Source organism: Ischnura elegans, chromosome 6, assembly GCF_921293095.1.
Source record: "Ischnura elegans chromosome 6, ioIscEleg1.1, whole genome shotgun sequence".
Lineage (NCBI taxonomy): Eukaryota > Metazoa > Arthropoda > Insecta > Odonata > Coenagrionidae > Ischnura > Ischnura elegans.
Window position 1 is genome coordinate 31,089,660 of NC_060251.1, and position 26,055 is coordinate 31,115,714.

The 26,055-nt window shown below is 39.8% G+C and overlaps 1 protein-coding gene across 1 annotated transcript in view; it reads left to right on the forward strand.

Moving 5' to 3' along the window:
• The first annotated feature begins 243 nt into the window (after positions 1-243).
• LOC124161324 overlaps positions 244-26,055 on the forward strand; it is an 89,834-nt gene continuing 64,022 nt past the window's right edge. The window contains exon 1 of the mRNA XM_046537636.1: positions 244-802. The gene's annotated coding sequence lies outside the window, so the exon portion shown is untranslated. The remainder of the gene's footprint in view (positions 803-26,055) is intronic.

Sequence of the window (26,055 nt, forward strand, 5' to 3'; positions counted from 1 at the left end):
TGCCTAAGCCGGTTCCTGGCCGCCCGCCTGGGGAAAGTGAAATGAGGATTGTTGTGGGGGAACATAGGGAGAGGGGGGGGGTTGCTTGCTGTGGCAACCGGCCTCCGCCAACCAGCCACGCGGGAGGAGAGAAGGAGGTGGGGGGGTGACCCAAAGTGGTTGAGGGGGTCTGCTGAGCTGTGTTGAGGGGGATGAGAGCAGACGCCGCCATAGCCACTCCAAGTCACTCCGCTCACAGTCAGACCTCCGTGCGTGCCCGCCGAAGCTGCCGTAACCAGGGCCGGCCGTGTTTGTCGCTTGCTCGGGAATAGAGGTGTGTTCGTTGCCATAGCGACCTCATCGCGAGAGAGAGAACGGCCGTGTGCGTGGGCGATGTGTATGTGCGCGGCCATCGTGTGTCGCTTGTTTGTTTCGGGCGGCGAAGCACTGTGACGACCGAACAAAGGCCAGGGGAGTGTCATTGTGTTGCCTGGTGATTCGCGGGCACACTTCCGGTCACTCGCCTCGCCCCCGGGGGCGTCGACGCACCCGTCTTCTCCCATCTATCGCGTGGACTATAGTGGGATTTCTTTGGAATCGGCAAGAAGGAATATTCGATCCACTGTATACGTACAACGTCTCGACTGCTCTCTCTGTGCTTCGTGCTGTGTGTGTGAGTGAGTGAGTTGGTTCGTGTCTTCGGATGTGCCTGGCCCATCTCGGCGGAAGAGACGTCGGACAGACAAGAGGAGAGAGAGGCCAGCGCGCTGAGAGAGAGAGAGAGTATAACCTTGGGAAGGCGCATCGGCCGTTGGCTGGCCAGGTAATAATTTGTTCCTCTTCTTCTTCCTCCACGACCTCGGCCGTCGATGATGGCTGCACTCGGGGAAAAGGTGAACTCTTTCCTCGGTTGGCAACTCGGTTTGCCGTTGGTCGAGGGCTTTTTTCGGTTCTGTTTTTAAGACCTTAAAATGTGTGTTCCTCATTCATAAATTTTCAGTTGAATTCCCTTCCATATTTGATTCCTCAATAGACGCCATTAATGCCATCTTGTTATGATTCCCACTCTCCCCATAGTACGACTCATCCCGACTTCGCATTCTTGGCTCCTAGACTTAATATTCACTCGGTCGGTGCCTTCACCGTAGGGGGGCAGGTGAACGCACTCAGCTGCTAGAATCGAACGTCAGGTGGCTTTGGCCGGAAAAGTGAGCATTAGGTGGGGTGCCATCGTAGCTGGGATGTTTATTAAGGGAATCATTTTCGAATAGTTCACTATGTGGGAAGTTATTTTTAAATGATAACAGAGAGTAATCATTTGAAAATGACGTTAAAACTGTTAGGGGAGAATATTAATTCCTGTCTGGCCAATAATCAGATATTTTTTAGCCTCTTGTAATCCATAATTCGGGGCTCTTAAACTTTTTCATTGCATGGTGAATGGGACCCGCTCGGTATGTGGTTATCACTGCCACAAGCGTGTAACTTTAATTGTGTTATTTATTTACTTATGCCAACGGCAAACATCACTTTACACAGCAGTATATTGAAATTATATGGGTAAAGAAAACAAAGTTGGCAGAATGTTACAAATATAAAAATAAGTTCAACAAGAACAAGAAATAATAGACGACCAATTCTAATAAATCACAAAAAAACTTCTTACCCTCTCGATGCAATATGCAGTTTCGTATATTTTGGGTCATGTCCACCCTCTGCCATACACCCTTAAGATGGATCATAAACAAGTGATCGTGATCACGCATAGAATTGCGAAGATAAAAACGCCTAGGAACAGTATTCTCTGCGTAAATGTCATGTTCCTCCACTCGTACCGACAGAAATTCGCATAAAAGTAGCTATATGATGACTCTGTGGTGAAACTGTTAGCAAAACTGGTCGGAAAAATTGAGATCCGGGTTCAGATCTCGGTCAAAGCAAACTTTATTTTTCCTTTCATGCCCATTTTATCCGTCGGTACCTAAGAGGTAGCTTTCAGGGTTTACTGGATTCATAAAAGTCCACCAGGAGGGCAAGTCTGTAACTCTGTTCTCTCCCGAAAATGGGAGAAAGGAGATTCGTGAAGCGCCTGCGCGAGAGTTGTCGCCCGCCCCAAGTCTCTAGGGCGCCCCGCCGGAGAAAGGAGACTATTTGTCGCCTGGGAGAGTACTAGTCTCTCGACCCAAGTCCGTAAGCGCCCTCAAGCGCCTTTGGCGCCCCAGACGGGCGCTTCAGTTACGTCCCCCTCAAGAGCCCGACGTATCTCTTTCTCCCATGGAGAAAGTGCGTATCTCGACAGTGTTTTGTTGTATTTTCTCAATATGGCGCGTTTTCTTTCAAACCATAGAATATTATTGCTCGTATATGAGGTGCATTTAAGAGAAGTGGGGCAATTAACACCAGCGAGAAATTGTTGCGGGATATTAATAAACCGTTTGAGGCGAGGGAGGAAGATTTCTGGCCGCATTAGCGGAGAAGGTTGTCCTATCCGTCCTTCGATGGTCCGATTCTCTTCCTGCTGAAAATCCATCACCCTCAATAGCAGACAAAAACACCGCAATCCTATGAAATAACAATTATCTGTAGCTCTGAATTCTTTTCGTGTAAGTAGCGGGGTTTAGAAAGCTAATGCTAATTCAGAGAGCGCAAGAAAAGCACTTTAAATAATGGAAAATAACTTCTAAACAGTTACCTATGAAAAGCAACAGATAGTTAATGAAACACAAGACATGCCCTTATTGCTAAAAGAACTTATTCCACGACAATGTAATAGAGTTTCACCATTTCATTGGTTTCACGAATACGACTGCTCAGCAAAACCGTGTGCACACAACATATGAGATCGCGAATCGATTCCGCTGTCAACACATACAGAAGCTATAAATGTACTTCAATAATAAATGAATATCCACAAACTAAGTACTAGCACACACCGTAAATATAAAGTGAGACATAGGCAAATAAAATATAAAAAAACTGGAAATCACTTCCACTCTTTTATTCATCACGAACAACTTACAATCACTAAGCTCGTTATGATAAAAACTATTAATTCACTGATTTAAAGCCGGAAATTAGCCCACGAAAGAGGCACAGGTGACTTTTCTCACTATTATTCGTTAATATACTAGAAAAAGAAACTTCACACACAGCTTTGATCTTGATAGCTTGATCGTGAAATGTCAATGTACCAATGATGAACAACGGAGGTGAACACGCCACTGACAATGTTTACATTGCTGTCAGACATTAATCGATATGGTAATAACACTGCTTACAATTCAATCACGATGGAGCACTGATAATTACAACTCTTAGCCGATATTTTTGTACATTGCAACCACTGGCACTGTGATTATCAGCAGAAGATTTACGGGAGTTGTCACATTGACAATAACACAATTTTGGCACAAAAGATGTTTGCACAAATCTGCAAGCAGCGAGCAAAAGCTGTATTCACATTAGAAATATACTCTTAATTTTCAACTTTGGTGAGGTTGTAATTGATACGAAATGAAGAATTTACATGGTGACAAGCAAAATTTACCGGCACTTGGATTTAGCCTTGCAGCCGCTTGCAAGCGAGGAATCACTGCGCGCGGTAAAAAAAAGGAGTCCCGACTTTAGTAAGTCATAATGAGGTTATTATGCATTTAATTTAGAAAATATTTGCATGGACGAGTTTGACATAAAATTAAAAACATTTTAAAATTGCACAAGGTTAATTTTTCGATAAATCAAGCTCCAATATCAGATTCGCCTTAGAAATTTTTCATACTACCCATCGGAGCGAGTTTTCTCCCATCCGAACGGGAGAAACAGTTCTCTCTACCGAGTTACGGACTTGGGTGGGGAGACAATTTTGGGCGACAACTCTCTCTCCCAAACGAGGCGCCCCAAGTTACCGACTTGCCCTCCAGGTGAGTAAGTACCACGAGGAAAGCCATCTGATATTCTCCTTTTCATTTTATTCAACAGTCGTCCAATGGCTATTGCTACGAATACCTAGTTTTTGCTAAAGGTAACAAAATACAGATGCTCCAAAATGTCGTGTGATATGACCAGCATCCATGTGCAATGCTTGTTTGAGTCTATTTTGCTTACTGAAGACATAAGACGGCTTAGCCGAGCGGTTTATAACGACCATAGTTTTGTAGCTCACTGGAAAGAGAGGAGCTATCGAGGTAATTTTAAGACATTTTCAAATTTCTTTTTGTCGATTTCTACAAGCAGTATGTATGTATCCAAATATCCTTGAAGATGCTCACAGGGTGTTATGTAGGTGTGTTATCATGGGGATAGGGTAACAGAGAAGCTAAAATTGTATTCCACCTATCATCGAAACAGGCAGCTCAGACTAAAAAACTATCTTTTGCATTTCCATGATCAGTCCGCTGCTTTTCAGCGGCTATCCGTCAATAGAATCCGTCGACTTGACTGTTCAAGCAACCTAAAAGCGATACAAATTACAGCCATAAGGAGCGTACCCTCTGCTTTGTATTTGTCATCTATTATCTAACAGGCCTGCAGATCATTCTGTTAGCTGAACACCTCCTCTGCATTGCCAATTAATTCCAATATGCCTATTTCGCTCGACTTCATTGAGCCCTTGTTGGAATAAATTGACAATTTGCATTTTAAGTACCACTGTGGAAAGCATTCATGCTTTCGTAAGGATAAGTTAAAGTGAAATCAAGCAAATAATTAAAGCAAAACTGGATCTGGCATTGAGCTCACTGGTGTTTCACTTGAAAGCAAACTCCGAAAAAGAAATAATATGTGCTCACCTGTTGCGAACTTCCATGTGTTTTAACGAAATTTTCATGCTTTTTTTGTCATGCGTAAATGATATGTTGTCTGTCGTGGCTCTTCTTGAATATTAAGATGGTGAATCTCTGACAGTCATGTATCGTCGATTGAATTACATAAATTAATTCAAGTCTAAAGGTGGTTGTCCCTAAGATCGTTCCTTTCAGGGCAGGCGCATTTTAATTGTTTTAACCTCTTCCACATATTTGTAACATAGTACTAATAACTCTCTGGATGACAAATGTCCCAAATTAAATAATTAGATGACATTTTATTCATTGCCTGATACTATGTAATATTAAGCAAGTAGTATGCATATTTTGAACGTCGCCATCCAGTTTCTGCGGCGACAAAAACTGAAGCTAACATCATGTGGAAAAAACTGTTTTGCAGGCAGCTATTTTTGCCCTGCTTATGATACCTATATTTAGGAACTGTGGAGAAAGCTTATGTGACGTTGGCTTGTACAGTCACTTCGGGGCTTCTTGCCGGGACTTGCTCCCCTTCTCGCTTTCCTGTGGTTCTTCCCCCCTCCCTTCCCAATGTCTCTGGTGCCCCGGGGCAACAAGGGAGGTGTCTGCAGAGGCACCCGCCGTCGCCTTCACCTGCGCCATTCAAGTGAGGAATCAGGCGTCAACTCGGTGACCGTTTTTAGCAATTTTTTTACCACTCTTTCTTCCTAAATGACATAAATTTTCTGCCCTGGATTCCCCTTTCCATTCAAAGAAAATTAAAGTATTCTTATGAGATATGAACTTTTCCTTCCCGGAGTATGATGCCTAAGTCTTCTCAGGTTTTTAACCAGGTGAGTTGATTGTACTCCGACGCATCGATGGCTGCCTTTGTAATCGTCTTCAGGACATTGCTGCCTTCAATGCATTCAGCTGCCTCAGCCCTGAAGGCGATGGCTGAGACAGCCAAGGAAACGTCGGCCTTCAATCAACTCACCTGATGAAAAAACCGAGAAGACCACCTTTTTTGAAGTTCCTACCAATGACTCTTTTAATTAATGGTCATGCCTCAAGGTAGTTGGTTGACCCACAGGAGGATAATGTTTTTATGTATCAAAACATGCTGAATCGTAGAGATATTCCGTGGAAAGATATGCTGGCACTCCAACCATCATTCTGAACATACTTTCTCGTGTTTTATAATACGAGTTTAAGTGTGTCCAAAAGCTCAAAACCGATTGTTACATTTTTTATAATTTTTACGACAAAATATTTCGAGCTTGAAATTTGATATCGAAAAAAGTAATGGCTTGGTATGGTTCCATGTCAGCACAATTTGCTAAGAGGAAATTTATTTTGATAATATATCATCGTATTCAGTCCACTCGGTGAAAGTTATTCAATTTTTGGCACATTATATGATGGGACTAAGGTATTTCTCCGTATCATTGTCTATGTATCATCAAATAATATGAATGGATTTAATTATCAAGTTATTTCTGTTGGAAATTCTACCACCATTATGGCGGATTCTGGAGCACGTAGATAAATTTTGCATCATACTTAGGGGCTATTTGTCATGTATTTAGGAGTTTTTTTTATTATTTCAGATTCATGTCGCTCTTTTACGTACAAATCATTGATGCACCTATTCAATTTTAAATAAGAAAGTGGGAGTGGTGTGTGCCATACATAAAACTTCATGGAGTACACGGATCTTTGAATTACTTTATTATTAATGTATAAAAATAAAACCTCATTAGCAGCAAACACTTCAAACTGATAGAAGTTTCGCGTAGAATGCCTTACCATTTTTTCAGCGGTGACCTCGAAGCGAGCCGTAAATTTTTGCTTGTATCTTCTCTTTCCGGTGGTGTCGGTGTAGGTCTCATTTTTCCTGTTTTTTTACGAATCGTTTTAGCATTTAAAAATATCTCTCCCTCACTCTGGCAGATGTATAAAATTTTCTTATCGGGTTTAATGCACGAAACTTAATCGTCTCCGAAGATCTGAGCACTTGCAAAGTACCCGAGTAAGTTCGCACCATCGTAAGTTGTCCTTTCTAATATTAAGCGCATGTCCGTATCGTAAATGCGGAATCACTCGATCATTTGTTGCGTAAATATATTCATAACATTCAGGGATACCAGTATTTACTGGTATAGTTGTTGCTTTGGGACGACACCATTTTCAGCGCTGTCGGGAAAGATTGACATCTTACTGTCATTAAAGTCTAACATTATCGTTTTTATCGTATCGCATACGTGAAATGTCCTTTTTCAACTCATCGCCCGGCAGAAAATTTGTGTCGCGCTATTGCGTGTGAATAAAGCTGTTGAACTCTTCGCATTTGTGGACGTGTTGAAGCGAATTACGCCGCAAACGACGGTTTCGTGTTGTAAATTACGGCAGCATCTATGATTTTCCCTGTAACTAAAACATGTGGATCAAATAATCCTAGGTAGTCTGCGTGATATGAGAATGTGTGGTCAAGCCTTCATGAACTGTAGTTGATCTCTGAGAGCGCTTTCAATTTTTAGAGCACAATATTAGTAGAATAAAATTTCGAAAAATATATAGACTACCTAGAGTCCATTTTTATTTAAGTATTCTACCCGTTTAAGTAGGTTTTCATTGAGCATTTGAGAATCAATCCACCCATCTGATATCCGAGATGAATATTTTATAAATTATTCTATCGATTAAGGCTTTCATATGGCGTGAAAAATGTTGAGCTAGTGACATCAGTGCTTCAATTTCGCAATGTCAATAATTGGGAAGCTGCGCAGTAATAATATTGCTACTTACTCCGAGAGGGAATTCATTATCAGTGTCGCCAGCCTGGGCGATTTGCTGTAAATTATTTACGCCTCTTTTCAGCTGTTATTTGAGGAAATGAGGTTAACCGGGGCAGGGTAATAAATGGTGAAATCCAGAGAGCTGCTCATCCTCTTCTTAATGATTGATAGTCGGCACGCGCACCTGGACCACTATAAAATTAGTGGAATGCCCTACTTTTCCACCGCTATAACCTATCGTGTACTTCGTTTATGCCTTCAACCCTCTGACCCATTTTCCCACTTCCAACCATAGCTACTCTCTTTGACTTCTGTATCCACCGCCGTGTATCTATGATTCCTGTAACCCTCAATTTCCATCTATCACACCTCAAGCAGGCTCGGTATTTCTGCATTATTCCTCTCCATTTAATATTTTCTTGCGTCCCCCATCATAATTGTCCTAACATATCTCATTTCTGTAATAATTGCCTTCTTTCCTTACACCTTACCCATGGCTGTATTTCTCCACAATGTTTTCTTGGGATGATGATCTCGCGGGCCTTCCTTTTTTTATTGTAAGATCGGTCTTCTGACGTAAAGGACCAGGTCCCGTTTGAAGTCTCGAAACTTCTTAAGTCCATTTATTGTTTTAGCACACATTTTAAATGAAGTTGTTTTCACGTGACCACATCACGTAGACTACCTTTTGTGTCTTTTCCAGTCTAAGTATAACGCTTGTTAGATACGGTTCAATTTAGGAACAGTAAAATGTCTCTGGGCGAAGAATAAAAAATATACTACTCAATGATAGTTTTTTTAAATCAGATATGCTCTTACTCTTTACTTACGGGGTGTTATACCACTTTTATTAACTATAAAAGAAATAAATTTCAAGTAATAAATCACACTGCCAAATTTCAAGTGTAAACCTCTTGGTCCGTCCATTACAATTGATTTTTGAAAATATAAGAGCGCAACAAAACTATAATGAATGACATTGTACAATGGAATTAAACATCAAGCGTTATGGTGGTCAATAGTTTGTAATCCATTAATTAGCTCTTTCGTGAAAGGGCGACACGGTGCTTAAATTCTTGTTTTAAAATTAATTCTTATTTCTTATTTTTAAACATTTTGAGCTGTAACAGATTTCACGCTGAATAATTTTTTCGAGTGATTTACATCACCTAAGGTACTAATAACGTAAATATTGGTGTTTCAATGTTGTTGTTATTTTTATTAGCATTTTTCAATATTTGCATGTACGAGTCCCGAAATTATGTGTCGGAAAACTAATTAATTTAGCAGGATCCAGTTTATATAATGGCGAAATGTAGATTATGTTGAATATGAACTGTAGTTAATTCCATATAGCAACACTGCTAGGAAAATATTTCCGCCTGCGGGCGCGCAATGTTCGCCGTCTTCTCAGTTTTCAGCAGCGACTTCGGGTGATTTGAACGCCCGACTTAACGAGGTCACACCGTATAGTAGGCACCCATCAAAACCCGTCCACGAAGCGGGGTCTATTTACGTCGCACTTATGTAATCCGTGGAGGTGCTTAATAAAAAGGCGATGACTGTCTTGGGGATGTAAAAAAATGAGAAGCAAATGGATTTTTGAAAGATATCGCCCATATCTTATCAAGATGGAAATTTAACAAGAGGGATTGATATGAAAAGTCACCTTTTATGCAAATTCCCTGCCATACCTAAAATGAGAGGTGTTATTTTATACATTGAAAATCTATTTGGAAGATTAATTGATCATCTGAGTTAGTGAGCTTTGTTGGCTTCTTCTATATCACTTACTGCGAGTCATTTTACTAAGGCAGAAAACTATATCCTTTGAAGATAAGTAAAAGAGTATGCAGGTATTTAGGATATTGACTGGCGAGTGCGAGATTAACGTTTTCTGAAAAATCTATCCATTTAAAGGCGATGCTATTACTGCATTCTGATCTATATTTTTATGTTAATCACTGTTATTGAAAACCTGGAAAGTCTATTCTAAGTCTAAGTCTATAAGGGTATTTCACATAACATACATAAAATAAGAAATACATAACCTGATATAAGATCCTTGAAATAAGAGCAAATGGGCGTTTTAGGTTAATTGTACATCATTATATTATTCACTCTTATACCGTCGTTATTTGTTAATCCATTAAAAAATTGGAATTCCAATTGTGCTTTATAACGGTTTAATTTAATTTTTAAGCTGTAATTTAATTTTATTTATTTAAAACTAGAGCTTAAATTTATTTCATGAACATTTACGTCCGTCAAAGATGAATTCGCCTATCAGCTAATCTTTTCACCCCTACGTATTTCAGCTCTTTCACATCCTTCTTTACCTGCTACATTTATTTTGTTCGAGTCTTCCTTTTCCATTCTTGCCATCTACCTATCCCTCGACGGTTGTCTTCTTCAAGCCGTCATGTCTCAAGATATGGCGTATAAGATTGTTCCGTCTTCTTATCAAGGTTATGGTGGGGCTTCTCTTCTCCCCTACTCGTGTTAGGACCTCTTCAAAGCTGGTGTAACTTTTTAAAATCTTTCCTGCTTTATAAACAAATAATTCCAATACAATTCGAAACAAACTCTATATTTTGAAACTTAGAGCATAAAACCAACATCAAAAGCCACTATGATATCACAATTTCATTTATATCTACCACCACCACTCTTCTGAACCACCGCCATGAACTGCATCAGCGTGGATCCTGAGTTCCGCTATATTCCTCTCCTCCCGCTCTCTTCTCCTCTCGTAGGCGCCTCCCCTTCTCTGCGTTCTCTTCCTTTCTCTGCTTTCTCTTCCTTTCTCTGCTACACCGCCACCTTTCTTAGTCCTTATCCCGATCCTTCCTTTAAACACGTCTGCCTCCTTCCACTCTCCATACACAACTCCCCGTTTTCCTTCACAACAATCCCCCCGTCCCTCACTACCATTGTCAGTTTTAAATTATATAAAAACAATATGGTGGCTTGTTTATGTTATGTTACACTGGCTTGGTCGATCATCTTCCGATTATGGCTTGTTTTACTACTCTTTATTCTTCTATCTATTTCGTGAAACATAGGAAGCAAGAACAAATTAAAAACAAGAAACTTAAAATGCTTCCTTTTTATTTTAGTTTTGCTACTTAAATTTTGTTTTCCCGCCGTGCGGCGTTAAGACGTTTTTATCGTCACACGTGAGTCATTTCTTTGCGGCTTCAAGATGCGGCATGTACTGTATTAATTATTGTCCGTAAATCCTGCAAAAAGAATCACCTACGTTTCCGTTGATAAATTAGCCTGAGGCGAGTCGTCATGGATGGGTTCGCTTCGCTGATTCTTATTCCGTCGGAGTCAGTGGTAAAGAGGCTCACTTAGGGTGGTAGGTATAAGGCAAAAAGAGTGTTTGGGGACAATTATTACCCCACGAAAGCCTCGACATCTATTCCAAGTGTAGGTAGAGCTAAGCATTTCCTAGGTGTAGTAGAAGATTTAGAAATGAGTTTTCATCTATTTGCACGAAGAAACTGACTTTCAAGAGTACATCCAATAGATAGGCTATTTTTTGTTTGGCGACCCATCTTTGGATATGTCTGACGTGTTTTATGCTCGCTTCTAATCTGGGTGCTTCTGCAATTTGAATTTTATACTATTGGCAAAAGAGCTTAACATAACTTCCGACTGCGAAATATGCGTCCCGTAAACACACCTTCATAGCTTCACGCTGTTCACCGGCTGAAGAACACCGTGATCATTTGCAGTTATGGGAGTTCCGCATTCTTTACACAACGAGAATTGACTCATTTCCCCAGTCATTCGGCGTAGCCGGTATTTCGAACGCAACTGAAAGAAGTGGATAAATCAGTGCTCGGGAAACGTCTCAGTGAAATATTTCGACAGGCGCAATCGGCTCCTGAGAAAACGTTATTCATTACATGAAATAAGAAAGAGAATCCGTTTATTTAAAAACAGAACAGGGTGGAGAAAGTGATGTCGCGAAATTATAAGCCTGTTTAGCTGATGCAAGTAGGAATCAAAATTACCTATGATGACGCGGCCAAACGGAGCGTGTGGCGCGAAGTATCTGTAGTTCAAAAACTTAGACTGTAGACTGTGACTAGAAATCTGTAGTTCAAAGTCTTAGACTTAACCATCATTTGTAGTTTTGGTTCGTACTGGAATCAGCTAGGCAGTGTTAAAATTTCAATACGCAATTGTTGTCCACCCTGGATATCTGTCCATTTATAGAAGTATTGGGATTTCCTCGTGTACTCTCTTTTACTCTATTTTATGGTGAAGAATTTCTGGTTATTATCGGGGGCATTGAAATGTCAGTAAACTAAACATAAGGCTAGGGTAGGTAAATACGCGTAATATCGTATAATTTGGGGGAATGAGCCAATGCACCCGTATAGATTATAATGATGAAGAAGTAGTACGGAGAAAGGAAGAAGAAAAATGTATACTGAGAGAAATTATAAAGAGAAAGGCAAAGTGGATGGGACACAGGGTCTCCAGCGACCGGTAATATCGGGAATTCTGCGTGAATTTTTATTCCCTGGTATTATACTTGAAGTATTCATGAAATTTTGCTCCAACGTGGAATTTCAAAATCTTTTATTTCAAATTGATTTCACATAACATTTTGCTAGTTCAACACCCATTTTCTGGGCTAAAATTTGTTTCTCGTAATTAAAATGCGGTAGATCAGTAAAAAAATTCAGCCCCATCGAAACGTGTAATTTCAGACAAGACCAGAGAATCGAAAAGTTCAGCACCCTTGACTCCAGTAAGATTCAAAAACATGAAGAATAGATTTCCAGGTGACGTCAACATCGACTAATGAAGTCAAAGCAGGTTCTTGGCTTGCATTGAATAAATTAAATTTTAAATACAATGCTTGTTAACTTACCTATTCCTGGTCCTTGTAAACACTCAAATATAATGCTGATGAAGTATTTTCGGGAAATCAGCCGGGTAAGGATGGACATTGCTGCCAACGTTTCGACGGCCTTCTCTGCCATCTTCATCAGGGCGAATGATAGGCCTGGTTAGTTCCGGGCATGTATACACAGTTGGGGCGGTCAAGTCTTCTGTAACTGGTCCGTTTTTTGTGTCCTTCATCATAGCTTACTCATTCGTTTAAAGATGGGATTCCATGACTTGCTCAGGTTAAAACCCGCGCAAATCAGGTTAAAACCTGAGAAAATCATGGAATCCCATCATTAAACGAATGAGTAAGCTAAGATAAAGAAGGGCACCAAAAACGGACAAATCACAGAAGCCTTCATCTTCAACTGTGTATATAAGCCCGGAACTAACGAGGCCCATCATTCGCCCTGATGACGATAACAGAGAAGGCCGTCGAAACGTTGACAGCAATGTCCATCCTTACCCGGCTGATTTCCCGAGAAGACTTCATCAGCAAGATTCGCCGGGAAATCACCAATACCTTCATCGCTCAAATATAATATTATTCAAAAGTATAGAAATAATTTTTGTTGCTATAAAATTCTTATCCATCGCAGCAATCACGTCAGATGAACCTGGAATGTTGTAACGTTTCCCCGGAAAAAGAGGATTATGCATGAATATTTCCCCATTGATTGACTGGACACCCTGTGGACATATTTTAAGGAGTGATTGCGTACAGAAGTTAATAATATTAGGGAAGAGAGGAAGAAGGATTAGGAGACACGCAATGCTAACGGACATCAAAGAAGGAAGTAAATACACAGAGATGAAGGGAGAGGCCCAGGACAGAATGCTGTGGAGACAAAACTTCCGGTGAAACCTGTTTACGGACAGAGCCATCATTTCGAAAAATATATATATTAATGGAAAAAAATAAAAATAAAAATAAAAATCAAATAATAAGTATAAAAATATGTATAAAAATAAAATTAAAATAAATAATTAAATTAAATTAAATTTAATAATTTAATTCTTTTTATAATAAATATAAGTATATATAAATATCTATATCTATAATGTTATGATGAGCAAATGCTGAAAGAAAATACGCGCTTTTTAACACTAAATAATAGTTATTTACCACCCTAGACGAGTGAGATTTTTTATATTTGAAGCACAGCATGGCAAGTTAGTTCTATTTTTATAAGTGGCCTGCCGTTGAGTGAGCATTGCCTCGGAGAACGTTTTCTTCCGCATTTTACGGGACGAAGGAGTCTCTTTCTCAGGGTGAGAACCACCAAATTCGGAGCTTTTGTTCGGCGATTCTCAAGGGACACTCGTGTGAAAACGCATGCTTTCCTGCCTTCGAATGCCCTCTCACATTGTGAATATTCTTGCGTAAGATCTTTTGGATGGCCGCGCGAATTAAGTTCCTTCGCCGTTTAATGCGGAAATCATCGCCAATGCGGATGGTCTTCTTCGTCAACCCTTTGGTGTGGTTGCACTCCGATTAAGACTAATACTTGTAATTGACTTACGCGTCTGCTACTAATTCTAATATAGAATTGGCAAAATCCTAATTCATGTCATTTATCGGATTGGCTGATTCTGGTGATTACATTTCCTTACATGCTGCTTCTTTCAATTGGTTACTCTATTTTCATGAAATGTAATCCTCGCGAAGACGAAAATTTTAATTATTTAATTAAAATTTATTTTTATTTAATTCATCGTCTAACATTTTTCTCGTCATCATCACCATCATAATGAGTAAAAAATCCTAAGGTTGGTTCTTTCCGCTAGGTTTTTCATATTGACGTATTTCTTCTCTTTTACATCCTTTATAACTTGTCCTATGTAACTCATCCGGGACCGTCATTTTCTTATATTTTTATTTCTGGAAAACACAGCTGCTTCCTATCCTCTACACTTTCTTGATCCCGATCCGTATACCTACTATGATTTAATTTTCATCCATCCCTTCCCTCCCTGCCGCGTTCCAGTCCTCCATCACCATTAGTTACATCCTGCCCAGATTTTCCGTAATTATAGTTTCCTCTATCCATCCACTTCCCTTTGGTTTGCTGAAGGTTATGGTCATCCCACCACTGTAAAATCATCGGCATTGATTTATTTTTCCACCAACGCTAACCTTTTCTTTCCTGTTACCTACTTACCATTAGCTCTTATCCTTTTTTCCGTTCAATACAAAATGTTTCGTTGATTTTCGTCTGTACCGCACTGCAGTACCGTGTACCGATCACTCCATCAGTTAACATTTTCTGTCTAACCTCAATAAGCTTCTTTGCATCAATGATATTGATAACACATTCGCCGTTACATGTTTCCTAGCTTCTCCTCCCTATTGCTTGTACTAATACCCCATTATATACACCCATAGGTGTTTTTATTAATCTTTGTCTAGCCCTTCCGTTTGTATCTGTCGCACGTATCTCCGTGAGGATTTCCGATGATGGCTCGAGGGCCTCTGTGCTTAGTCTCTCTATTTCATTACTAAAATATCAGCACATACGAATTATATGCTCTTTTTTACATAATAAATATTTACATATTAGTAATACCATAGAGTTAGTATATATAGAGAGCTCACCACACGTACAAAAATCGTATACGTTTTTGGTGTAGTTCTAGAACAATTAACCAGATGGCTATGAACAATTTTGGCAACTTTTAATTTTTTCGTTCCACAAGTCTAAAAATATATTCTGAAGCAGAAAGGGTTGCTACGTTTAGTGAAGGCATTAATTATTCGATTTTGTTTATAACAATTGTTATAAAAAATATTTTCTCGAATTTCGGCTAGTTACTTGACTTTTCCGAGTTTATATTCCTAATCCATTTTCCGGCAGACTGTTCTTAGAATAAAATTGAAACTTGCAGGAAATGTTTATAGCACATTTTTCCATGCTGGTAAACTTTAATTTGTTCATAACTCAGTTTTGTCGTTGTTATGTGTGTTTATATATCTTTCGGACGAAAAATCTGGAATTTTGCAGGGAAAAAATCAATTGCCTGCTAACTTTCGTATCTTACGATATAGGTCCATATATGCTGCGTATGAAATTTGGACAAAACTATAAATTTATTTTTGGTGAAAGAATTGTAACTTTATCTCGATTACAAGGGGAGTTATGAATTTTTTATGGCCGCACCTCGTCAGGCTTTCCTTACTGGCCTGGGTCTACGCAGAAAGCTCCCGCCTCCTAAGGAGATCGTTTTGCCATCAGATAGGTTGGCGAGGTGAGGGTTTTGTTTTGACGAGGAAGAGATTTTCTGTGAGGTAAGATCTTTTCGCTTCAAGAGACAATATATATCTTATTGATGGTCATCGCATCGTTGAACGATCAACATATCGAATGAAATACATTTCGCGTAGTGTGCTTCAGAACTTCAGTTAGGAAATACCTCACTATGGTGAAGTGTAAATGCTATTTACAACACCAAGTGCCGGAATATTACAATAAAATGGGAATGCGAGATTGGATCTCTACACTGAACAACAATGCACTGTTTGCCTTTCGCGAATATACTTACTCTATGGTAATACTTTCGGTATGATATTTTCTACGCTAACAAGGACGAAACTCTACATTCTGTCTTTACCAAGTGTAGCAAAATTACCAAAGTTCCAACTTTTTTCTGTGAAAGATACGCAATTTAAACTCCTATAACGTATGGTAAATATGTGCACTTAACAAGTATTTAAATTTAGTTGCAATAAAAGGTTTCCGAGTTTAGGGTAACCAAAGTTGATGCTTAGCTCGAACACCCTAACATCAAACGGGTACTTTTTTGTAAAAGGTGATAATAAGTACTACAATGCGTCTATGAAGTTGAAACTTAGTCTAATCCGACGCAGTATTGACAAAGGAAAATAATCGTGTAATTAGATTTTCTATGTCCCTTTCCCTTATTTAGTTATTCGTATACTAACTCGTGTGTACATGATAACTGCGTGGACAGTAGGCATTACTGTCCTTGAAGGCTGCGTACCGTTCTATGAGCGTCCGAGGATTAGAAATGGATTTCAATCTATGATCTTAGGGATGAAATAGTTCGCAAGGTTCCCTACTACCATTCCAAAAGCTTTTTTTCACGTGATGCCATTATGTTGACAGCCTTTCGTCCGGTGCTCACAATTCGATCTATGTAACATGGGTAGTCCTACCGGAAGCAATTACGTATCATTAATCCTGCCAGCCCCGTTGTTAGGGCCATTGAAACAATCTAGCCCTTCCATCGTGACAAAGTTGTAGGCCAAGGGAAAGGATGTTTGGTAATGTCTTCTCTTTTATGCGTAAATATTTTCATGGCGGAAGCATGCGGCTCTCTTAACTCAAGCAGGAGGCTTCGAAAACCCGTGCGTGAGAAATATTTACTGACACCTTCATGTCACTCCACAATTGCTCAAATGGTTTTAGTTAATGATCTCTCAATGATCATGAAGTGACTGCAGATTTTCAGGCAATGCTTAGAATGCTGAGCAAAGTGGGAGGAAATAGATGAACATATGCGTGCCTCAAGAAGAAGATGGTACAACTATATCGGTGTCGTGATAATTCTGATGAAGGCAGTCAGAAGACATTAATCAGAAGGGAAGTGTTGAACAGCATAGAGACGCCCGAAGTAAGTATACAGGGCAAGTAATTGTGGATTAGATATGAATTTTACATAAATATGATACGCTCATCAAATTGAAGAGCCGAGTGGAGAGCTGCGTCAAACCAATAAATGGATTTTTGTTGTACAGCCACATACCACTAGTCGTCAACATGAACGAGAAAACAAAAAAAAATAGGCGAACGTTTTGAGAGATTTTACTTTTTGAGTTGTACTTAGCGTGTATTAAATTAATTCGATTTTAAGGGAAAAGCGATTTCCTCTACCCATCCCATCTGCAAAATGCTTCTCTAATTTTATCATTTTTGATGGTCAAAATAAAATGCGGTTCCGAGATGATCTTCTGCGTAGCTCGGAAAGGTATATATGTTCTTAATTGCTCAAGCGATCTAAGTCTAACACTCAAGCCTCTGATTATGTGGATATTAACTAGCTATCGTTGAGCTATGATGGTGATTATGACAATGAATTATTATTGTTATTCTTGGCAGTCCAGTTGTTAGGGGTCGATAGAACGCTAAAGACCTTCCACCACGACAAGGTTAGCCCAAGGGAACTCAGCACACTGATACTATAAATAAACGTCACGAGCCGGTCGCGGGCTCCTGGTATTTTGCTCGAGAGAACGCTAATATCGCGCCTTATTCATCGCATCGTACTCTTTTTTTATTCATATTCGCCGCGGATAGCTTGAATTTCTATCCGAGTTAGTGATGCGGAATGCTGTCCAGAATTCCGTTTCACCGCTCCCTTGTTGCGACACGGCGGCAGCGGTTTACGTGTCGCCGGGCAACGGGGAGGCGTGTCGCGAGGGCGTGGCGGGCGAACGTCGGGCATTATTCCCGGGAATCGGCGTCTCTCTCTCTCTCTCTCTCGCTGGGAAGGCATGCGAGCAGATAGCAGATGCAGCGCCGTTGAAGGACTCCATAGCTCTCTCTCGAGGTTATTCGAGGGAAGTGTGTGGTTGGGGAGTAATAATGAGCTACTCTTTAATGGGAGTCGCCCTTCGAAATGTGCGCTACCGATATTTTGTAGTGGAACATTCCAGAGCGAGGAGAGGTAAGAGAGAGTTTTGGCTCCTGCGCATGCGCCCTAGATTGAAAAATGAAATCTCCTAATTCAAGAGATAATTAAGGAAACAATAGATCAGTTTCTACAAATAGGACATGTTTCTCTATGGGAGCGAAGCCTGGACGTTGAGAGTAGCAGAGAAGTCAAGAGTGGAAGCATTCGAAATGTGGTGCTACCGAAGAATGATGAAGATATAATGGATCGACAGAGTAAGTAATGAGGAATGGGGAAAAGGAGAAATCTTCTAAAAACCTCAAGGAGAAGACAACTTAGTTGGCTATAATTATGAGGCATGATGGCCTGATGAAAGCAATTTTAGGAGGACACGCGGAAGGGAAGAAGGGCAAGGGACGGCCCCGAATGAGTTACATAGGACAAAGGGTTATAAAGGACATAAAATAGAAGAAATACGTCGCTAGGAAAAGGATAGCGGATAGGAGATAGTAATGGAGAGCTGAGTCGAACCAATCTTAGGATTGTTCACTAATGATGATGTACTCAAGTGGTCCTTCTCCGCCCTACTGACTTTCTATAAGTAAAAGCAATAGCAATTGCGCTTAAATATTTTTAAAGAACAGAATACTGGTGTTTCTGCGTGTATAATAATTTCAGGAGGAACTTCGATGTCATCCGCAAGTGCTAAGAAGTTAATCTCTGAATATAGCAACCTCGATAGTTGGAGGTTAATTTCCTTCTTCACTTGCCCAATACGAGTTGAAAATTTCTTATGAAAGCTTTGGTTTTGAACAATGTAGGACTTGGTTAAAGTAATTTGGTATTGTTTCACGGTTTACGGTGTTAGGAGACTAAATATACCTTTTTTTTTCAATTTTAAATGGAGGTATACTATGTGATATCTGTATTTCTTAGGCGTTCCAACTCTCATAGATTTATCAACCATGTGTATTGAATCCAATCCAGGAGTATGGCTTATTCTTATCGACGTTGTAGGCGTATTTGGCGCGTGGGTAGACTCCATTTCTTTCATCAGAAAGGCTTACGGCTCGTAAAATATTCCCATCCCATCTCCCTTCAACACTTACTTGGCATCATTCCCAATATCGCAGATTTCACCAAGCCTTTACCAGGAGTACGTAAAACGTTCCAGGTTCTCTTTTTTGGAGGGCCTCGACCCTCTTCACATCCTCCCTTCTCTAGGTCAGTAGTTTCCACTGCGTAAATACAGCTGTGTAAATTTCCCACGGCCCATCCACGCTGTGCTGCGGTCTTGGATTTTATATGTACATGAGCCCTCAAGGTGACTGCGAAACAGTGGGATCCCAGCATAAGTTTTACTATGATAAGAGGAAAAAATAGCCAATGAAATTATGAAACTCGAATATAGCCTATTTCAGGGGACCACCGTTATTTCGTTGTAAGCGGGATTTCGTTATATCCATTATAAAGGATTTTTCCATATATATTTCTGGATTGCCGGGTAATATTCCGTAAATCGTCTTTATTTAAGCAACACATCCGTAACAATTAATCATCGTTCCACCCCTTCCGTCAAACTGCAGTAATTGTAAGGATTTTTAGATAAGCCGTAGAACTAAGTGGTGTTGGCCACACGTGAGAAGAACTGATAATGATGTAAGGAACGGTTAAGGAGCGAAGATGGTCCTCATTTCTTAATAAAAGAAGCAATAATTTCCCAAGGGATAAAAGAATAGTTTGTTATAGCGGCGATTTCTTATTATCCGTTCACGTTACATGCGGGGAAATTAACATTGGCGATCGTAGGAGAGCCCTAGGGACCGGGAACTAACCTCGTTATAGGCGGAATTTCGTTATATTCCTGATCGTTATAAGCAAATTTTACCGTAGTCATAAAGGGATTTTTCATAAATTGTGATACCTCTCCTTCGTATTTCATGCAACGGAAATTAAATTTTTAATCGAAATAAACATCATTCAGAAGTTTATTGTGGGTGCTTTCACCTGAAACTTTCGTTGCCGGTCGAATACTTCAATGGCCATAATAAAACCAGATCCGGAAGTGGTCACTTTCGTTTTCGCAAGACTCGCATGTACCTACCTACGCCAGCGTCACATTAATGAAAGGGTCAAGACCTTGAGAATTGAATTTCCGTTGCTTTGCGTATACCTTGGGAACTAGGCTTAAGAGACACCGTCGCGTGATCATCCTACTGTTGAATCTCCAAAGCCTTGGATTTCAATCTTTTTTCATCGAGGTTACCCTCCAGCAAGTGTTCCTCGAGATCTTTGGCGATATCCGAAGTACAAGCTAAGTGAAAATTAACTGCTGCTGCGTAGCTCTATCTGTCGTACAAAACAACGATGCTGCTATTCGTTTTTTGTTTAAACGTTCATGTGCAGACGGATTTATCATGCTATTATTTATGCCCCGATCTCATTATTACCCTTACTTCCTCATTAAAAGCCCCCATTAATGCTAAATCTTCCAACCTTATTTGCCTTAGCTCTGCCTACACCTGCTCAAATACTCTGTCCTAATCCTGTTTCTTGCGATTAATAAAGTTGCCCACATACATTGAAACACTCATCATCATCATCATTAGTCAACAATCCTCTGATTGGTTTGACGCAGCTCTCCATTCCGCTATCCTATCCACTAGTCTTTTAATGGCGAATTATTTCTTCTTTTTTACATCCTCCATTACCTGGCCTATATAACTCATTCGGGGCCTTACCTTGCCCTTCTTCCCTCCAATCTGTACTACGATTTTTCATCTGGTCATCGTGCTTTATAATGTGACCAATTAAGTTGACCCGTCTTCTCCATAAGGTTTTTAGAAGACTTTTCTCTCACTCTTTTTAGCACTTCCGCGGTACTTACACGGTCGATCCATTATATCTTCGTCATTCTTCGACTATAATTGCCAAAAACATAGTCTGCATGAGCATTTATGTAATCTTTTCTCCATCTTACCTCGTACGCCCCCGAAAATTGTATTCCCTTTATTTCTATATTTTCTTCATATTTTTTTGACCAGCCCATCCTCATCATACTCAGAGACATTCTGGTAGAAGAGGTAATGTTTTCATTCTTCATCCTCTTCGTTACCTATCTTTATTTACTTATTCTCTTTTTCAGGTGCCAAATTCACTTTGTAATAGTACATGTAAGGGAAGGATAGTTTTTTATTTATTCCCAAATAGATATTAGGGAAGTATAATTAATGTTAAATCATTCTTCCCTAGCATATATTACAAACTTTCAACCAGTCTGAAATGACGTTCCTCGACAGCTATTATGGCGCAAGTTATTTGCCGTACATTCATCTCGTACGTAAAAACATCTTCCCTGATTTATTTTCCAGGCATAGTGTCACTATATCATGCCATTATTTTGATCACTTTTAATATTCTTTTAAATAACTTTTCAATGTTAATCACACTTACTCTTTTTTAATTATGGCTTGTACCCGCCTTTTTATATTGAATTTTAGATTTTTGTGTCTACGAGGGAATCTAATGTGCCCTCCTGAGAATACTCTGTCGTGAATTCAGCATCATCACTTTCTCGTCATGATAGAGTGTACCGACGTCTATAATCCACAATACGCAAGGAAACTTAATTATTTAGACGGGGGACCGATTAAAGAGATACGAGACCGCTTCCGAGGTTCGGTGCACCATGGTTTATCGCCAATTAAAGGTGCTGGATAAGAGAAATCGTTCCCCTCTGTAAAAATTTCTTGAATTACTTAGTAAACATTTACCATTGGCTACTCCGAAGTTAGATGTGCAGTAATTAACTAGTTATCGCTTTCCCTGCATGAATTGGAAGTTGGCGGTAGGTAAAAGAGTTCTCATTTCTCGGTGCGTAATGACGGGTGTCGTGCCTGTTGATGAGCGAAGCCTTTTGCGGTCGTACCTTTTGCGAAGAAATATCAACATTGACGAGAGAAAAACAAATATACAGGAATGGAAACAAAAACAAATTTTGATACGGCGAAAAATTAGGGCGATGATGAAAGCGGGTTAGTCAAAAATATTGAAGAAGGAATGGGAGTTAGAGCTGACATTCTGTGGTTTTGCCAGGACAGATGTAAGGAAAGGTCAATGAGTTCGATGCCGATATATAGAAGTATAATATGGTTGAACGGTGAAATTAAATTAAAGAGATTGAGGGAGAAAGCGAAGCTTGCTTCGAGCTAGTGAGAGAGAAAGGCCCTTAGTCGTAGAAGTTTAATTAATCGTTCATTTTACTATAGGCACTATGCGAAGGCGTGTACACAGTGCCATGCTCCTGCGGAAAATCATATGTTGGCGAAACATGCCGAGGAATGGCGACAAGGGTGAAGGAGCATGTGAGAGTCACTAATAAAAAACAACTGCACTTGTCAGCCATTGCAGAGCATGTTTGAAGTGAGTCGGGCCATAAAATTCATTTCGAAAAAGCAAAGATAGTGGCAAAAGAGAGTCGCTACTACCCAAGGCAAAACAAGGAAGCAATTGAAATTCACAAAACACAAAATATTATCAGGGACAACGGCTACCCAATCAGCAACGTTTGGAAGAGAGTTCTGACCAATCAGCGCACAGGGGGAGATCGGCCAGTGCTATGTAAGACGGCGAAAAATGAAAACTTTTCACCTTCGACCTGAAGACGAAAGCAGGATGGCTTTCGAAACTGTTGTCAACCATTCACGACTCACGCGGCTGGAGAACCCGAAAATTAGCAGTCATCGTTCATTTTAAGCTTATGGTCGTCCTGAGTTAGTTCGAGGCGACGAGTAAAGGTATGTGAGGGGATTTGGACGAGTTAATTGAAGAGCTTTTTGAGGTAATTTCGGAAAATTCGAAGTAAGAAAATTGAATTGCGATGTGAAACGGGAATGTTTAGCTGAGGGAATGTCTAGATTGGATTGACATGGCAGACAGAAAACAAGAAAAGAGAGCGAGGGAAGCCATTTTTTCTTGGATAAATCATCCTACTTTCAATAAACCCTGAAATAATCGGTTATTTCACTGTAAATAACTACTTTGTTATGTTGACAGTGTTAAATTGCAATGCGACCGGTTCATATGCAATATTATCAGGTAAACGTAGAGAATGTGTCGAAAGATTTACGTACAGAAGAGATAAGTTCAATTTCATTCCAAACCGGAGACAAACACACAAAAATACCTTCTTCTTTTGTTACTTTTGCAAAATTATGGTATGTGTGATCAATGAAAGATAGTTTAGCAACTGAAAATATGCGGTATCTATAAATGAAGTACAAATAAATCTGCTTTACTCTTGAACTAAATGAAACGTGAATTAGGCGTTTCTTTAGCAAGTATGACAATTAAGAAAGTTTGTCAATCAACTAAACGAGCACCACAATTATTTTAAGGATTGTATTGTAGCAGGTGCTTCGATACAGATCCTTAAAAGTGCTTACTAATGGGCATATTTTAAAAATTTAATAATGTTTTTAGCGTTAAAATTTTGAAGTTACTGTTGTCTTTTATTTTGTATCGATAAACAATGAATTATTAGCATATTTTCTTAATTTTCATGTTAAATTTGTATGAGGAGTATCTTTATTTTTTCTAGTATATTGGTTAGTGAAAATAAAAAAATATTATCCACAAATTCGCAAGAAAAAACCTGAGTTTAATGATTACCTCCTGTATGAAGTCCGCACTTTCGCCCTGATATCTCTGGTGCGTAGTGCCATCGATATATTCATACCAAAAGGAAAGAAAATGAAACAGGTTGTTAGAGGGATAGAATAGATGGTGAGGTGGGCTTTTTTTCTGGAAAGTGAAGAAGTTGAATGAGAGACGTGGAGGGAGGTGAGTGGTCGTTTGGTATGTTACGTAATGGGAGAAAGGCTGCTGTTGAACCGAGTGGGCTTTCCAAGATTTTGGGGCGTGCGGGAGGTCTAGGTTAGGGACAAGGTGGACATCGACGTGGGGAAAATCTTTTCAAAGACATGCTCATTAGAAGGGACACTTCTTTCACAATTTCCTGTATCTCCTAAGTTTTCTGTGAGTCCATTCTTCCCTCTTTTTTCTCTACGCGAAAAATGTACGTACTAAGCCCCTCCTGCAGTCACTATCCCCCGGGGGTGTTTTGCGAAATGGGTTTTCTCTAATTGTCCATTTTGCCAATATCTTTTGTGCTCTTTGACTCGAAACTTTAATGCTCTACCTGGTCGTCCCGAATAGAGAGCATTGAAATCTCTGTACTTCGGTTGCTAAATAGTACTTAATTTTTATTGATAGCTTTAACGTTAAGTTAAAACACAGGCTATTGAATGTATGGGGTTTTAGGGAAGATGAGCCTTAGGGAAAACTGTAGTGCTACAGTTTACTAATCCAGGATTTCGAATAGACTAACTTGCTTATTGTTCTCGGAGCTTACTTTACCAACATTGATAAATCTGTCTAGAAATCCTGCGTTCGGTTTATTTTTGCATTACATCATGCCTGTGCTTATGTATGCACATGTGCATTCCTCCATCATGGATTTTCACTAAATAAAACTAAGATAATATCGTATGAATGGAGAAAAACTTGGTCTCAAATCCAGTTTCCTGGTAGCATTAGGGTTCGTTTTATTTTTTTTAAACTATCATTCATCATATTCGTGTGGAAAAATTAGCGAAATCACCCACAATAGAGACCATTCGCCTTTTAATGAGCTCGGACCAGGATCTTACGAATTCTGGACGGGTCCTTCAACCAATTTTGTACAAGCGCCGACTCCAATTTCTCCCCAGGGATCCAAGAAACCCTGAATCCGCAAGTGCTTCAACGAATAGAGCTTCGAAGACGGGTTTTTACTGGAAAATAAGACACATTTTCTTGCCTGAGAGCATACATCGCACCCTCTTGACCGGTCTAATCATGTTGTTTTTTCATTGCGACGTTCCTTCATACTTGTTAAACGTTATTACTTTGAATTTTATGTGTATCTAATGTTGAACTTATTCCTGTATCTCAGTAGTGAAAAATGTTACGTGCCGGAAAATATTTGGACTTTTTTCAAATTTTTGATAAAGGCTAATGTTGACATGGGCCTTATGAATACGCACTAAAAAGTTCAAGATGGTGGCGTTAAATTAGTGATTCGTCGCGAAAAATGGATGATTGCACTGGAGTAATGAATGATTTTAATTGGTTGAAGCAGTTATTCCTAATTCGGAGGAGCTTGGGAACCAGCGTCATGGTGAACAACTTTTCACTGCGGACGGTACATCGTAGATTGTTGGGTTCTTGCTTCCATTCATAACTTATTTTTGACGCCATCACCACTTCCTGCGACTTTTATCCACGTGGGTGGAGCAATTGATCCAGCCTTCGCGAATCAGTGTAATTATCGGTCAGCTCAAGGCTGTCCACTGCCGCCCTAACGTTACGCACAGTGGAGACGGGGCGTGGTTCTGTGGCGCCCCCCTGCCATTTACCACCTACGGAGGTTCATCCCGGTGTAATTGCTTCCCTTTGCTCTAGTGAAGAGATACGAGACAGCAGTTTTCTTAAGGCTAGCTGGCCAAAAAGGCATCAACTCGACAGAATACCACTGTTCGGAGGATTTTTACGGCCTTGCTCCGCGCTTGTAACGATTGGGGTGAAAGCGTTTTAGCCTGAAGCATATTTGCAGGAAAATATTGAAGTGGTGAGCCTGTTTTATATTTCGACCAACTTAGTAGTTCAAATGGAACTGGAAGTTGCATTTTTTTAGAATATGACCGTACTAGGAGTGTCAGGGATCTCACTCAACCGTGAAAACCTTAAAACCGTGAATAAGCCGTGAATTTCGTCTACCGTGAAAAAACCTGGAAATAGCCGTGGAATTCGTCATGAAACCTTAAAAACCTCTCAAACTGGATTTTAGATCTACGATTGACGGATCAAAAGAAAAATAGGTCAATCACTCGCAGATACTGTCCACGCATTTATATGCACACGTATATTCGAAGCGC